We start from the raw sequence: 14,044 nt of genomic DNA on the forward strand, positions 1-14,044 counted from the left end.
GGGGACAGAGGATCCGAAAAGAGCTTTGTGCTAATAGCAGAGAGCCCAACGCAGGGCTTGAACTCACAAGCCAGTAGATCATGACCTGAGCCAAAGTCAGATGCTTAACTGAGTCACTCAAGTGGCCCAGAAAAAAAAAAAAAAAAAATTTTTAATGTTTATTCTTGAGAGAGAGAGAGAGAGAGAGAGAAGAGGAGAGATGTGAGTGGGGGAGGAGCAAAGAGAGAGGGAGACACAGAATCCAAAGCAGGTTCCAGGCTCCGAGCTGTCAGCACAGAGCCCAACATGGGGCTCGAACTCACAAACTGTGAGATCATGACATAAGTCAAAGTCAGCCGCTTAACCGGCTAAGCCACCCAGGTGCTCCAAAACTTAAACATTAAAAAAAAATTTTTTTTTTAATTTATTTTTGAGAGACAGAGAGAGATAGAGCATGAGTGGGGGAGGAGCAGAGAGAGAAAGAGACACAGAATCTGAAGCAGGCTCCAGGCTCTGAGCTGTCAGCACAGAGCCCGACACGGGCTCAAGCTCACGGACCACGAGATCTTGACCCGAGCCAAAGTCGGCCGCTTAACCGACTGAGCCACCCAGCCGCCCCAGAACTTCAACCTTTGAAATGGAAAATCTCGTAACAGAATTCCTTCACAAAAATAAAAACGGAAAAGGAAACTCCAAGCAAAGCTGGTCTCCAAGTGGCCCGTCAGCCAAGCGCGAGGAGGCCAGTGATGGTTTTCCTTGGATTCTGGCGGAGTTCACGGGCACCACCGATACAGCTCAGCTGGTGTTTACTGGAGGAGTCTGAGATGGTGACGAAAAGCCTCTCGGGACGGCCCGCGTGGAACCACCACAGGAGAGTGTTTTCAGAGAAGCTGAGTGAAGATGAAGTCCCTACAACACAGCGGATCCGCGTCCCAGCTGATGGCAGTAAAATTACGTGTAGAGCAAAACACAGCTTCGTGGGGCAAACTTACACACCTGGGAAAATGTAATGTTTAAAGCTTACGGTTATTTCTTTTTACTTTCATCAGCAGGTACTTCGAGAGGTTTTTAAAATGCCTCATGTGTTACTGAGCCAGTAATGTCAACAGGAACCTCATGTACTTGTGGAGACTTAACCGCCATTAGACCCTGACCTGTCCTGTCACACAGCAAGCAGCTCATCACGGGTTAACGGGGTTTTTCTTTTTGCAACTTCTTGAGCTCAGGGCCAAGACCGAAATCTCCCTGAATGAGAAAAACAAGCCTCAACCGCTACTAATGAACACCGACTGGCTCTGGAAACTGGCCTGTGGCTGCAATCTTGATGTTTCTTAATCGATTCGACCTACAACTATGAGGCTAACCAGCCCGGATCTGCAGAGTCTCCACTGTGGTTAAGAAAAGGTCATTTTAGCACCAGCTTTTTCAGGAGTGAAAAGAAGGGAGATCCCTGTTCTCACACAAGTTTACAGCGGGTACGTTTTCTGCGCTCAAACTGCAGTTAAACAGCATTTTTCAGACCTTAACACAAACGTGAAGGAAGCTTTCCTGCTGCAAAATCCATACAGCTATACACTTGAGGAAGTTTTTCCTGTGAACGGGAAGCGCTTAATCTACGACGAAACAGAATCTAACAGAATTCCACAGGTGCTCTCCGAGTGAGGACGAGTGAGGACGCTACGTACCTGCCGACTAGTATCGGAGCGTGGCAGGAGCTATCTGTGTAAAAGGACACTTCCGAAGATGAAACATGTAAATCTCGTTACAGATCAGCATTAACAGATTAGATGAAGACGCGCGGTAGAGTCTGAGAGGGGAACCGTGGCTCTGAACACCATTTCGGCGAAAATGTTATCCCCTCCGCAAAGAGAATCCCGTCCTTCCCATCAGCAGATCGGTATTACAGAAAACGGAACTCCAATATTTTTCTATTTTTAATTCCATCAGTAAGATCTGTGAAAATCTGCTCTTATTATACAAACACTTTATAATATCCTCTTCTTTGCCTCTTGGTCTACAAAACCTACGATATTTCCTCTCTGGGCCTCGCAACCCCTGGTCTAAAGAACCCTATACTTACAGCGCTGTTCCTCTTTGGAAATCCTTCTCAGCCACCTGGCACTGATTCTAGGCCTCCTGGAGACTAATGAGTAACTTCTTAAGAGAAGAGTTCACCCGGCATCAGACAGCATCTGATGAGCAGAGGGAGTGAAAAAAGAAATGGGAGGAATACAGCTAACGGTAAGAAGCATTCTACAAGCTGCCACGGCTAAGAGTCTTTGTCAGCAAAGAAAAACAAAATTAAAAAAGAGAGCGAGAAAGAGAGGCAGTCTTTAAAATGTTACCGTGAGAAATGGCTCTAAAATTTTAGCTCTTACCACTAAATAAGGAATGATGCCTACCATCTAAAAAGTACTAGATACAAAGTAGAAGTCAAAACTCCTTGCTCCTGGCATGTTTAAATCTGCTCGAAGAGAAAAAATAATCCTAAAATAATTTAATGAGATGTTCTAAGAGTTCACAAAGGAGTGGCCACAGAGGAACTGGAACAACACAGAAAAGTTTGACAAAAAAGGTAGAAAGAGAGTGGAGCCCTAGAAAAAGGGGGATCAAATACACAGACTAATAGTAAAACCACATGATGGGGGACGGACAGAATGGGTAAAGGAGGTTAAAAGGTACAGATTTCAAGTTATAAAATAAGTAAGTCACGAGATGTAAGGTACAGCATGGTGGCTACAGTTAATAATCCTGTATTATAGATTTGAAAGTTGCTGCATGAGATCTTAAAAGTTCCCATTACAAGAAAAACATGTAACTGTGTGGTGACAGAAGTCAACTAAGCTAACTGTGGTGATCATTTCACTATGTACACAAATACCAAGTCATCACGTTGTATGCCTAAAACTCACGTTATATGTTAATTATATCTCAATTTTTAACAGGCTAATATGTGTAGTATTATAGAAACACTCCCAGAAATCATTCTTGAAACTCTGGTATCACAATAGAAAAGTAGATGATTGTTACAATTTACAAACAGACAAGGGTCCAATAAACATAAAAAAGATGTCCAGCCTCTAAAATAACCAGCTGGATTCAAGCTGGAGGGCTCCGTGGGTCCTAAAACTAGTGCCCTCTTCCTGTCACCCCCAGCTCTGAACCAGCTGCTGAAAAAGGCAAAACGATGGGGCGCCTGGGTGGCTCAGTCGGTTGAGCGGCCGACTTCAGCTCAGGTCACGATCTCACGGTCCGTGAGTTCGAGCCCCGCGTCGGGCTCTGGGCTGATGGCTCAGAGCCTGGAGCCTGCTTCCGATTCTGTGTCTCCCTCTCTCTCTGCCCCTCCCCCGTTCATGCTTTGTCTCTCTCTGTCTCAAAAATAAATAAACGTTAAAAAAAAATAATAAAAAATAAAAAAATGAAAAATGAAAAAGGCAAAACGACAGCTCCCGTGCATCACAAATGATCTTTTTTATTGTGAATCGGCCTGATGGTCGGACCACAGCTTGTTAAACTACATGGCCCTGACCTTCTCAAATCTGAACTCTCGACATGGGCTGAATTCTTCCCGCGGTCAGAAGCCGAAAAGACTTTACCCACAAGGTCAGAATGTAGCCCCAGGCAGAGAAAGAGAAGGGCTGGGCCCCAGAACACACTCCCTCCCCTTAAGAAAAAAAAGCCTGAGGAGAAAAGGTGCCCAGAGGTGAATGAATACTTAGGAGAGAATCCTCTCCGTGAGGATTTTTACAGAATAATATGGGGGGAAAGCTGGAGAAACAAGAACCCTAAATATCAGGCCCAGGAGTTGCAGCTTCACTGTGTAAGCACAGAGGGAGGCCGGAGGTTGGAGGAGGGTCATTCAGGGGGTGCTGAAGGAAAGACAGCCCTGGGGATCAGGGGCAGAGACCCTGCTACAACAGAGTAACTACACTGTCTCCTGAGATGACGGAGCCTGAAACGCAGCCAATGAAATGGTTACGCCCACCTTCTCCTCAAGACACAATGGCGCAAGGGGTGTCTGGGTGGCTCGGTCGGTTGAGCGTCCGACTTCGGCTCAGGTCATGATCTCACGCTCTGTGAGTCGGAGCCCCGAGTTGGGCTCTGTGCTGACAGCGCGGAGCCTGGAGCCTGCTGCAGATTCTGTGTTTCCCTCTCTACTCTTCCCCCGCTCATGCCCTGTCTCTCTCTGTCTCTCAAAAATAAATAAATGTTAAACAAAAGTTCTTTAAAAAAAAATACAATGGAGCAAATGAAAATGGATTAAAAATATGTCATGTCCCCCAAAAGACCCTACTGGGCCATTTTCTGAAGCGCCAACTGAGCAAAAAGTCTAATATGCCAAGTCAACCTCTGGTCTTTAATAAAAACTTTCAGTGAAGAGTTCCAAAATGACAGTAATTAGGACTCACAAGGAGTCAGACGGCTGAGTAAAAACCAGAGATGTCCTGTGGCTGGTGTAAAATAAAAACAAAATAATCTCAAATTCTCTCTCTCTCTCTCTCTCACACACACACACACACTCTCTCTCTCTCCCCCCCTCTCTCTCTCCCTCTCTCGCAGGTAATGTGGGAGCAGCAGCTGGGCATCTACGAGCAGTCTTTCTCTGGCGCTACTCCAGCTTGCTAGGCCTGGCTGCTCCTTGGGGCCCAGATTAACCCCCCCTAGGAAACTAGGAATCCCGTGGGTACTGCACATTCCACAACAGACCAGAGCAAACTACAAAGGCTGCTATTTAACTTCCTAAAAACACCCCAGTGCCACAGAACCACACTGTACCTGGCCTAGCCCTGGTTGTTCTAGGCTCCAGGGTCTCCCACCAGAACACTGCTCTCCTTGATGCGACTCACGGAAGAAAACGCCTGATGATCTCAATGGTCTTACCTTTCAAACCAAGTTTAAAAATTAAAAGAAAGGTTTTCTTCTCTGTGGCTCCTTGCCCATTACAGGTTATCCTGGTAACAGTTGTCTTCAAATTTACTGCATCAGCAGATTAGCAGGAGTAAAGAGGGACGTGGAAGCAAAACGGAAGCTCTTCTGTAAAGAAAAAAAGAGCATATGATCACAGCGTGTTCTGTCTGGGTCTGACGACAGCTGTCAGTAAAGATACTGTCTCAGGGTCCTGATTCACATAGAACTACACCTCAGAAAATTGAAAAGTTCTAGTTAACTGCAATTTTTCTGTGGGAAAACAGGGGAAAAAGGCGCTGTCGTCCCCCTGCCTCGGCTTTTAACCTACACTAAACAATAACCCAGAAATAGAGACACCGTAATATCACCATCTGTGAACAAATAACAAAGAACGTATGTATTATCGTCATCTTATGAAAACATCAATAATATTCTTATCCAACACAGAGCTAAGTAATGGCACCATACTTTAAAATACTGAAAGCAAATTCGGGGGTGGCTGGGTGACTCAGTTGGTTAAGTGTGTGACTTGGTTGCAGCTTAGGTCACGATCTCAGTTTCGTGACTTCTAGCCCTGCGATGAGCCCTGTGAAGAGCCTGCTTGGGATTCTCTCATCTCCCCTCTCTCTCTCTCTCTCTCTCTTTCTCCCTCCCTCCCTCCCTCCCTCTACTCCTTCCCTGCTCACGCTCTCTCTCAAAATAAATAAATAAACTTAAAAATATAGTAATAAAATTAAATAATAAAAATAATAAAATAAGAATTTTAAAGATTTTCAAAGTACCTCCCTCTAAATGCCCTCAAGTAGCCCCATGTAATACGTTAAAACATAATGTTTACTAGGAAATGTAAGCAGAATATTGAAGTCACTGAAGTACTAGCTAGACAGCCAAATTCTAATGTCAATGAATCAAATACTACACGTGAAAGGACTATAAACTGTCTTCCAAGGCACTTCATTTATAACTTAACGCTGCAGGAAAAAAAGACTCAAACTATGGACAATATGCTAATGAGAGATCTTGCAAGAATGCAGTCTACAAGGCATTTCACAAAAAATGCTGTTCACGTGATAACCTTTCTTCCATAAAACACACTACACTCAGGTCAATGTTTTCCATCAAGTAATAAATAGAAACAATGCTAACTGCTCGATAAAATGAATCCAACAAAACAGTAACAAACCCAGGTTAAAATGAAAAGAACATAAAAATCTGATGTACTTATGTGTTCCACAGGATTTGTGTGCACACGCGTGCGTGCGCGCACGCACACACACACACACACACACACACACTCTCTCTTTAGCGTTTAATTTGAGTGGCTGCGGGACCCTCAAAACTAATCCACAATCATCTTTTCCAGGAGCCAAGACCACCCACCTCTCCCGCTTGTGGGCGGATCACAGGCTCCCAGCAGAGCTGGACAACCTGCCGGCCTCACCCTGCCCCACACGCCCATCCAGGAAGCCAAAAGAAAAATCCCACTGTCAAAGGTACTCCCGAGCAGTGTGAACGTGAGTGCTTAGTAAACAGGAGCAAGAATGCCGAGACTTAATCCACTTTTCTGGAATAATTGCTCCTACTCCTTTCACTTAGGCTAATTAGGAAAGGGAGTGGGTCTATGCTACTGATGGCAAGAAATACAGTTGGTTATTCTAAGGAGGGAGAATATGAGAAACAGGACCAGACGATGGAAGACAGAACGGGCCAGTGTCCGAGTGGAGCAGCGGAACTCTGAGTAAAGAGCATATACTGAATACACGTTGAAATGCCTCTAGATCGACAGTAAAAAGACTACCTGGGTTGTTTTGCCTTGTTTTTCAAAGGCAGAATCTACAAGGACCAGGAGAAGGCAACAGAGTTGGAGGGGTGCTGGAAGGGAGCAGAAGGAGTGCTGCCTGAAGAAATTATTCCCTGAATACTCAGATCCCTAAACATCCTCACCCTCTGTCCCACCCCTGCCAGCCCCAGGAGGCAGGCCTCTGAACTGGGAGACCCTGGTTCAGCTGGGTCACACAGCTGGGGGCAGCTGGGGACAGCTTGCCACCCTGACAACAGAAAGTCTGTGGGAACTGCAGAACAAATGCGGAGACACAGGCACGCCCCACCGCCCACCCCAGCCCCAGCCAGATTCTCTTACTGGGCGCCAATAGTCTTCAGAGCTAACGGAACTCGAGGAAAAAAAAAACAAAAACAAAAAAAACCTGAAAGCACCAAGACAGTGGGCACTTCCCAACCAAGGAGCGCCACTAGTCGCTGTGCTGGAAAGTTCGTAGCCAACGCACCCCTCTTGTGATGGGAGCCTCCAATCTACTACTATTAAAACCAAATGTTTTTTAAAAACCCTTTTTATTGCAAATTTGCAGGACAGTTGCAAGAGCAGTACGAGAAACTCTCAGCGAGCCTCCACTAGTCTCACAAGTGACCACGGGGTCACTTTTGCTTGAACGCTCCACTCCCTTTCCGCGAACATCCCAAATGTTTGAGACCTTTCCGCAAAGGTTTCGTGGACCTTTCCGCAAACACGCCACTGTGTGTTTCCTAAGAACGAGGACAGTGAGTAACACAAGCACAGTACACGTCACAGTCAAGAACACAGTACCTGTTGACTATGGAGTAAACAGTTCACTTTCTAATCCTGCCAATGGTTTTATGATGTCGTTCGTGGCCAACTTCCCTCCCCTCCACTCAGGATCCCATGTCACATTTCCTTCCACTCCTGTCTGAAACAGCTCGCCAGCATTTCTTAGTCTTTCATTTTTTTATCTTTTAGAAGACTACAGGGTATGCATTTCTGGCGGGAATGAATGAAGTTTTGTTTTTCCCAGAGTATCACATAAGGCACATGTCAACCTGTCCCTTTACTGGTGACCACTCCGACCACCCGGTTAAGACGATATGTGCCATATTTCTCCACTGTAAAATAACCGTTTTCTCCCAAGTAACCAATTGGTAAGTAATCTGTGGGAAGATATTTTGAGATTATGTCCTTAAAACATTCACGCAGTAGTTTTACTACCCACTGGCAATCTTTGTCTGAATCAACTGTTACTCTGATGGTTATAAAGCGGTGTTTTCTTGAAAGTCTACTATTCCTTCATCAGATGACATTCTAACTTCAGGAAGGTGGGCCTCCTTCTCCCCACTCATCTTTATTCTGTTAACAGTGTGGACTCATAGGTTCTTATTTTACTTATTAATGCCATTATCCACTCTGATACTCAAGTTGTCCCAGATTCAGCCAGTGAGAATCCCTTCAAGCAGACTCCCGTGTGCTTTCCATGCTTTTTGAGCACTTCCTTATTTCCTGGCATAACATGTTCGAGATTCATCCTGAACGTTCTCTGCCCCAGCTCTAAAATCATCCATCTTCCAACGAGCCCTGGTTCTTTTAGTGGAGAATGTAATGCAGAAATGAAGATCTGAGAGCCAAGGACAAAGCTGGGAAAGACGGTGATTCCATATTGTTCAACTGTGTGTGCTATGTGTATCCCTGACTTTTAAATATGAAGGAAAACCAAAGATCGCCAGACATCTCAGGAAATCCTCTAGCATGAAAAGTCAAGGGCAAAACAGCAGAAAAATACAAGCTGGAGTAAAGACTATACAAGGAAGAGAGAATATAAAAAAAAAAAATTGTATCCTCAGATGGATAATACATCCATTGGGAAAAAAAAAAAAACCCACAGGATACTACTTAAAAGGGCACAGAGAATAATTAACAGACTAATACAGAAGGAAAATGATTTCTGACCCGGGAGTCTATACTCAGCCAAACTATCAACCAAGAGTACACAGAAACACAAGTCAAAAGATCTACCTCCTACACGATTTATTCACAGAAAGCTACCGTGCAGAGACTGCGCTCCACTGACACAAGAGGGACAGCCATAAAGAAGACAACACAGAATACAAGAACAAGAGAGTCAATGCAGGAGAGAGGCAGAGAGAATCCCTGGGATCCTGGCAGACAACTGTGCTCCCTGCAGGGAGGGCAAGCAGGGCAGGCTGGAGCGGGGAAAGATTTCCTCGAAAAGATAAAGCTGATGGAATACTTGCTGAACACGTAACTGACTAAAAGTCTGAGGCTCAAACAGTGCATTAATAGCTTCTTAGAAAAGTGGTGGTGGGGCATCTGGGTGGCTCAGTCGGTTGAGCGTACAACTCTTGATTTTGGCTCAGGTCATGATTGCAGGGTCATGGGAGGCGAGAGCCTACTTAAGATATTCTCTCTCTCTCTCTCTCTCTCCTTCTACCCCTTCTCCGCAGTTTGTGCACTCACACTCTCTCTCAAAAAATAAAAAATAAAAAAGTGATGAGTGCCTGGCTGGTTCAGTTGGTACGGCATGTGACTCTTGATCCTGGGGTTGTGAGTTGGAAGTCCCACGCTGGGTGGAGAGATTACATATAAACAAACAAACAGGGGTGCCTGGGTGGCTCAGTCAGTTAAGCATCTGACTTCGGCTCAGGTATCGATCTCACAGCTGGTGGGTTTGAGCCCCGCATCATCAGGCTCTGTGCTGACAGCTTGGAGCCTGAAGCCTGCTTTGGATTCTTTATCTCCCTCTTTCTCTGCCTCTTCCCCACTCACTCTGTCTCTCCGTCTCTTAAAAATAAACATTAAAAAAAACCACAAACAAACATAAAATTTTAGAGGGGGAAGTGATACTGTTTCTGGGAAAACCAAAAAATTTTTAGGAAAGGAAAAATATTTGTAATTTACCACTTAAGAGCACACAGGGTCATAATGATAAAACTAATTACTGATTTAACCAAAATTGTAATAAAATTATCAAGGAAAGATGGAGAAGACAGACTGTGGGGAGGGGAGAGGAGAAAGCTAATCCTTATTCCGTATCTTTTCACAGCAGGAAATTAATAGATATGCTTAAAACCAAAAACAAATTAGCACACAAGTAAGCAAATATGAACTCTTCAAATATGTTCTTCAGACATATGGAGGTAAATACATTTTTTAATTGGCCAGAAGAATTCAAAGAACTACAAGCTAACTTCAGGAAAGGGAAAAGAGGGTGGGGAGGCTAAAGAAAGCTGTTTTTCTTATCCAACCTCCCAGAACTAGCTCACTCTTAACTGTGGATGTGTAAAACACTGACAAAAAATTTTTTTTAATAAATTTTTAAGAAGAATGCTTAACTGGGAAAAGCTTTTAAATGTTGAGACCAGAGAGCTTTAACAACAGCAACTCACTAGCTATGAAACTAAGTCCTCTAACCTGAGTACCCATTTCTTCATCTATGAAATAACGAGTTGGACTAATAAACTCTAAATGTTCTTCCTGCTTCAGTAATTTATGAATCTGCTATAAAAACAAAGTAATTTAGGCTTTAAATATGGTGCCAGTGGCAGGGCATCTGACTTCGGCTCAGGTCATGATCTCACGGTTCATGGGTTTGAGCCCCCCCCGTCGGGCTCTGTGCTGACGGCTCGGAGCCTGGAGCCTGCTTCAGATTCTGGGTCTGCCTCTCTCTCTCTCTCTCTCTCTCTCCCTCCCTCCCTCCCTCCCTCCCTCCCCCCCTCCCTCCCCTGCTCATGCACTGTCTCTCTCTCTCTCTCAAAAACAAATAAACATTAAAAAAAAAGATTAAAGATACACACGCGAAGGTGGAATCCACGAGGATGATGACAGGTACTTCCTTCTCAAAAAGGGGCAACTCTCCCCAGGGGTTTAACTGATAGGGACCCCCGAGGTTTACGTCGTAACTACAGGGCGAAGACGAGAAGGGCCTGGCCAAAGCGCTCTTGAGAGTACGGAAGCGCGGGAACAACAGCACAGTGTTGCAGGGCTGAAGGAGGAAAAGCAGGGATTTGCCAGTGGCCACTACAACGTGCACTCTGACGGCCGACGTCCTGGTCTAGTGAGGCCACTGCACAATAACACACTGGGCGGCTGGTAACAACAGAACTTTAGTTCTTACAGTTCTAGAGGCTGGGAAAGCCCAAGATCTCAGCGTCTGGGGAGGACCCGCTTCACGGTTCACAGTGGTCTTGTTTGCGGTGTACTCGCTCAGCAGGAGGGGGCCAGCAAACCTCCGGGGTGGGCTTTTAAACCCCCTTCATAAAGGCTGCACCCGCATGGTCTAACCACCTCCCAACAGCATCACACTGAGGATGTGTGAGGATGAGATTTCAACACACGGACCTTGGGGGGGACACCGACATTCAGTCTATAGAAATTGGTATCGTTAGATTCTTCTCTCAGAGGAAATGGATCCAGAGGGCCCCCTTCAAAACAGGAAACCAAGATTTAAGAAAGAGATAATACACTTTTATATTTATTTTTGCCAACCATTCTTTGAAGGAGCCACATTTTCTTCAACAGCCAATGGCTCTATCGCTGAGCATCTCCTCTTTTCTTTTTTTTTAAATTTTTTTTTAACGTTTTTTTTAAATTTATTTTTGAGACAGAGAGAGACAGAGCATGAACGGGGCAGGGGCAGAGAGAGGGAGACACAGAATCGGAAGCAGGCTCCAGGCTCCGAGCCATCAGCCCAGAGCCCGACGCGGGGCTCGAACTCACGGACCGCGAGATCGCGACCTGAGCCGAAGTCGGACGCTTTAACCGACTGAGCCACCCAGGCGCCCCGAGCATCTCCTCTTTTCAGTACTACTGACTCTGACCAAGGCCAAGAAGGAGAATTCAAGAACAATATACCTATAAAATTACCAGTCAGAAATTAGGACTGGTATAGCCTAAGACAGTGAAAAAAACCAGACTCTCAACTCAACAGTGTCTAAATATGTACCTGCTTAGTCACAGAATTTGAGAACAGCAACAATGAACATCTACCCTTACAAATCCTTTGTGCTAGCATTATGCAAGCATCTTCCACTCTCTTAGGTATTAATTCCTATTTTACAGTTGAGGATAATAAGAAAGGATTTACTCCAAATAACCCTTATGTGAACTAGGTTTTGTTTTTTTAAGCTCACCTTAGGAAAAAAGCCAATGAAAACCTCTCTATGCTGTCACGTGAATTTTTAATATAGATTCCAAGATATTCCCCACTGATGCAAATTCACAAGAGGAAGTCACAGCTAATGCAGAACATACGAGAAAGCATTTTCTCCTTATATCCTACGTCACGCACAAACAAAACACCTTCTCAAGTACAGAGAGGCGACCCAGCCCAAAGCCTGATCACATAAAAGCAAGTCACTTGATGACTTCTTAGCAACATCGGGAAGCTCCAAGGTAGGCCAGCTTGATCAGAGTAAAATTTTAACATGGGTCTTCCCCTCACTTCTGTAAGTATTCATTCTCGCACACGTTTTTCAAAACACCCAAGTCCAAAGAGAGGGAGTATAATGAGATGGGAAGATAATCCATCTTTGAGGCCTTGTCCATCTTCTTATCCTCAATGCCTAGCACAGTGTGAATAATAATTTTAAAAATCCACAAAAACTTGAATGCAAAAATCATCAAAAATGAACGAACAACTCATAATTGGGAGAAACCACCTAAATAAATAATTTGGATGACTTCAGAGGCATCTTTCTTTCTTTCTTTTTCTTAATATATAATTATTTAACCCATGACTCCAGTCTTGTGGTGGTCTTAGTGCAACAATTAAGTGTGGGTTTTTTGTTTTGTTTGTTGGTTGGTTTTTTTGAGAGGGGTGGGGCAGAGAGAGACCAGGACAGAGAGAATTCCAAGCAGGCTCCGCGCTGTCAGCACAGAGTCAGCGCAGAGCCTGATGCAGGGCTCAAACTCACAAACCGTGAAATCCTGACCTGAGCCTAAATCAAGGGTTGGACGCTTAACTGACTGAGCCATGCAGGCACCCCCAAAGGTATCTTTCAACAAAATTTAAAGATATATTTGCATGTAAATATTTACATTTAGTATTTCAATATTTATACTTAAATATACACATATACATGTAACTCAGCTAATTTCAGAAACGCCAATCATTTTAATACAAGCCGTGGCAAGAATACCCAGGCTTCTAAATCATTAATCATGGGGAACCTGGGTGGCTCATTCGGTTAAGCGTCCGACCCTTGATTTTGGCTCAGGTTAAGATCTCATGGTTTGTAAGATCAAGCTCCATGTCAGGCTCTGCACAGACAGTGAGGAGCCTGCTTGGGATTCTCTCTCTCCCTCTCTCTCTCTGTCCCTCCCCCGCTCGCTCGCTCTCTCTCTCTCTCCCCAAATAAATCAACTTAAAAACAATCATTAATCAGAAATCACCATACCAAGAACGCAAAAAAAAAAAAAAAAGTCTTTATTAAAGTATAAAACATCCACAGTAAATCCATACTATCACTTTTTGAAAACACAATCACATATGTAAAGTACTTTAGGTAAAAACTTTGGCACCTGATTAGATTACATCATCGTCTGGCTATGCACCTTATGGGATACTCAAATCACTGCAGTCATGCATGAAGCCAACCCAATCTAAGTTGCTATTAAAATGGAGCCAAGTCATAAATTAGTAAATTAGCATCCAAAGGAAAGCCCAGAGAACCAACTCTGCCTATAAGATGAGAGCAATGGTATGCAAGGCGACACGATCTCAATCGCCAGCAAGTGACTCAGCCATGATAAACCATCAAGTTTAATTTGATGTAAAAGCTGAGATTTCCATAATCCAGGCAGGATACAACGGCAAGAAAGACATCAAAACTTTTTGCAGGACATCTTGGTAACCAAGTGATTAGTAAGTTAAATAAAAGTACAGAGATTGGAAAATGTGCTAAGCACCATGAAAGTGGAAGAATTCGTCCACTGAGAACTCAACCCAAGAATGGGATGGTCTCTCTCCCTCTCTCTGCCCCACCCAGGTGCGCACACTCATGTGTGTCTGTCTCTAACTAAATAAACGTTTTAAAAAGTTCAACTAGATTGTCTCTGTGACTGTAAATAATTTAGCACAGCGTATAAACGATCTTCATTAGAACTGCGGCAACGTAACTAAAACCGCACCTCCCTCCAAATCACGGCAAGGTACTTCGGCCCGAGGATGCACAGAGGCCATACTGTATGCCCCACACCACCAAACAATGGGGAAGACTTAAAAGAGAACACAGATTTGGTTCCGTCAACCTCTGGGCAAGAATTCATCTCTCTAAACTTACCTTATCTGTAAAATGAGAAGATCAGACTAAACTATCACTTATGATGCTTCAA

At 44.3% G+C, this 14,044-nt stretch overlaps 1 protein-coding gene across 17 annotated transcripts in view; it reads right to left on the reverse strand.

Moving 5' to 3' along the window:
- The window catches only part of PPP6R3 (protein phosphatase 6 regulatory subunit 3), a 138,405-nt gene that overhangs the window by 87,331 nt on the left and 37,030 nt on the right, over positions 1 to 14,044 (reverse strand). For 15 of the 17 annotated variants that reach the window (XM_049641945.1, XM_049641938.1, XM_049641929.1 and 12 more), the window contains exon 2: positions 4,861 to 5,013. The gene's annotated coding sequence lies outside the window, so the exon portion shown is untranslated. Of the gene's footprint in view, positions 1 to 2,059; positions 3,329 to 4,860; positions 5,014 to 14,044 lie in introns of those variants that run through there. The other 2 variants (XM_049641844.1, XM_049641853.1) reach the window with 2 other exon arrangements.

This window comes from Panthera uncia, chromosome D1 (genome assembly GCF_023721935.1).
Source record: "Panthera uncia isolate 11264 chromosome D1, Puncia_PCG_1.0, whole genome shotgun sequence".
Taxonomy (NCBI): Eukaryota; Metazoa; Chordata; class Mammalia; order Carnivora; family Felidae; genus Panthera; species Panthera uncia.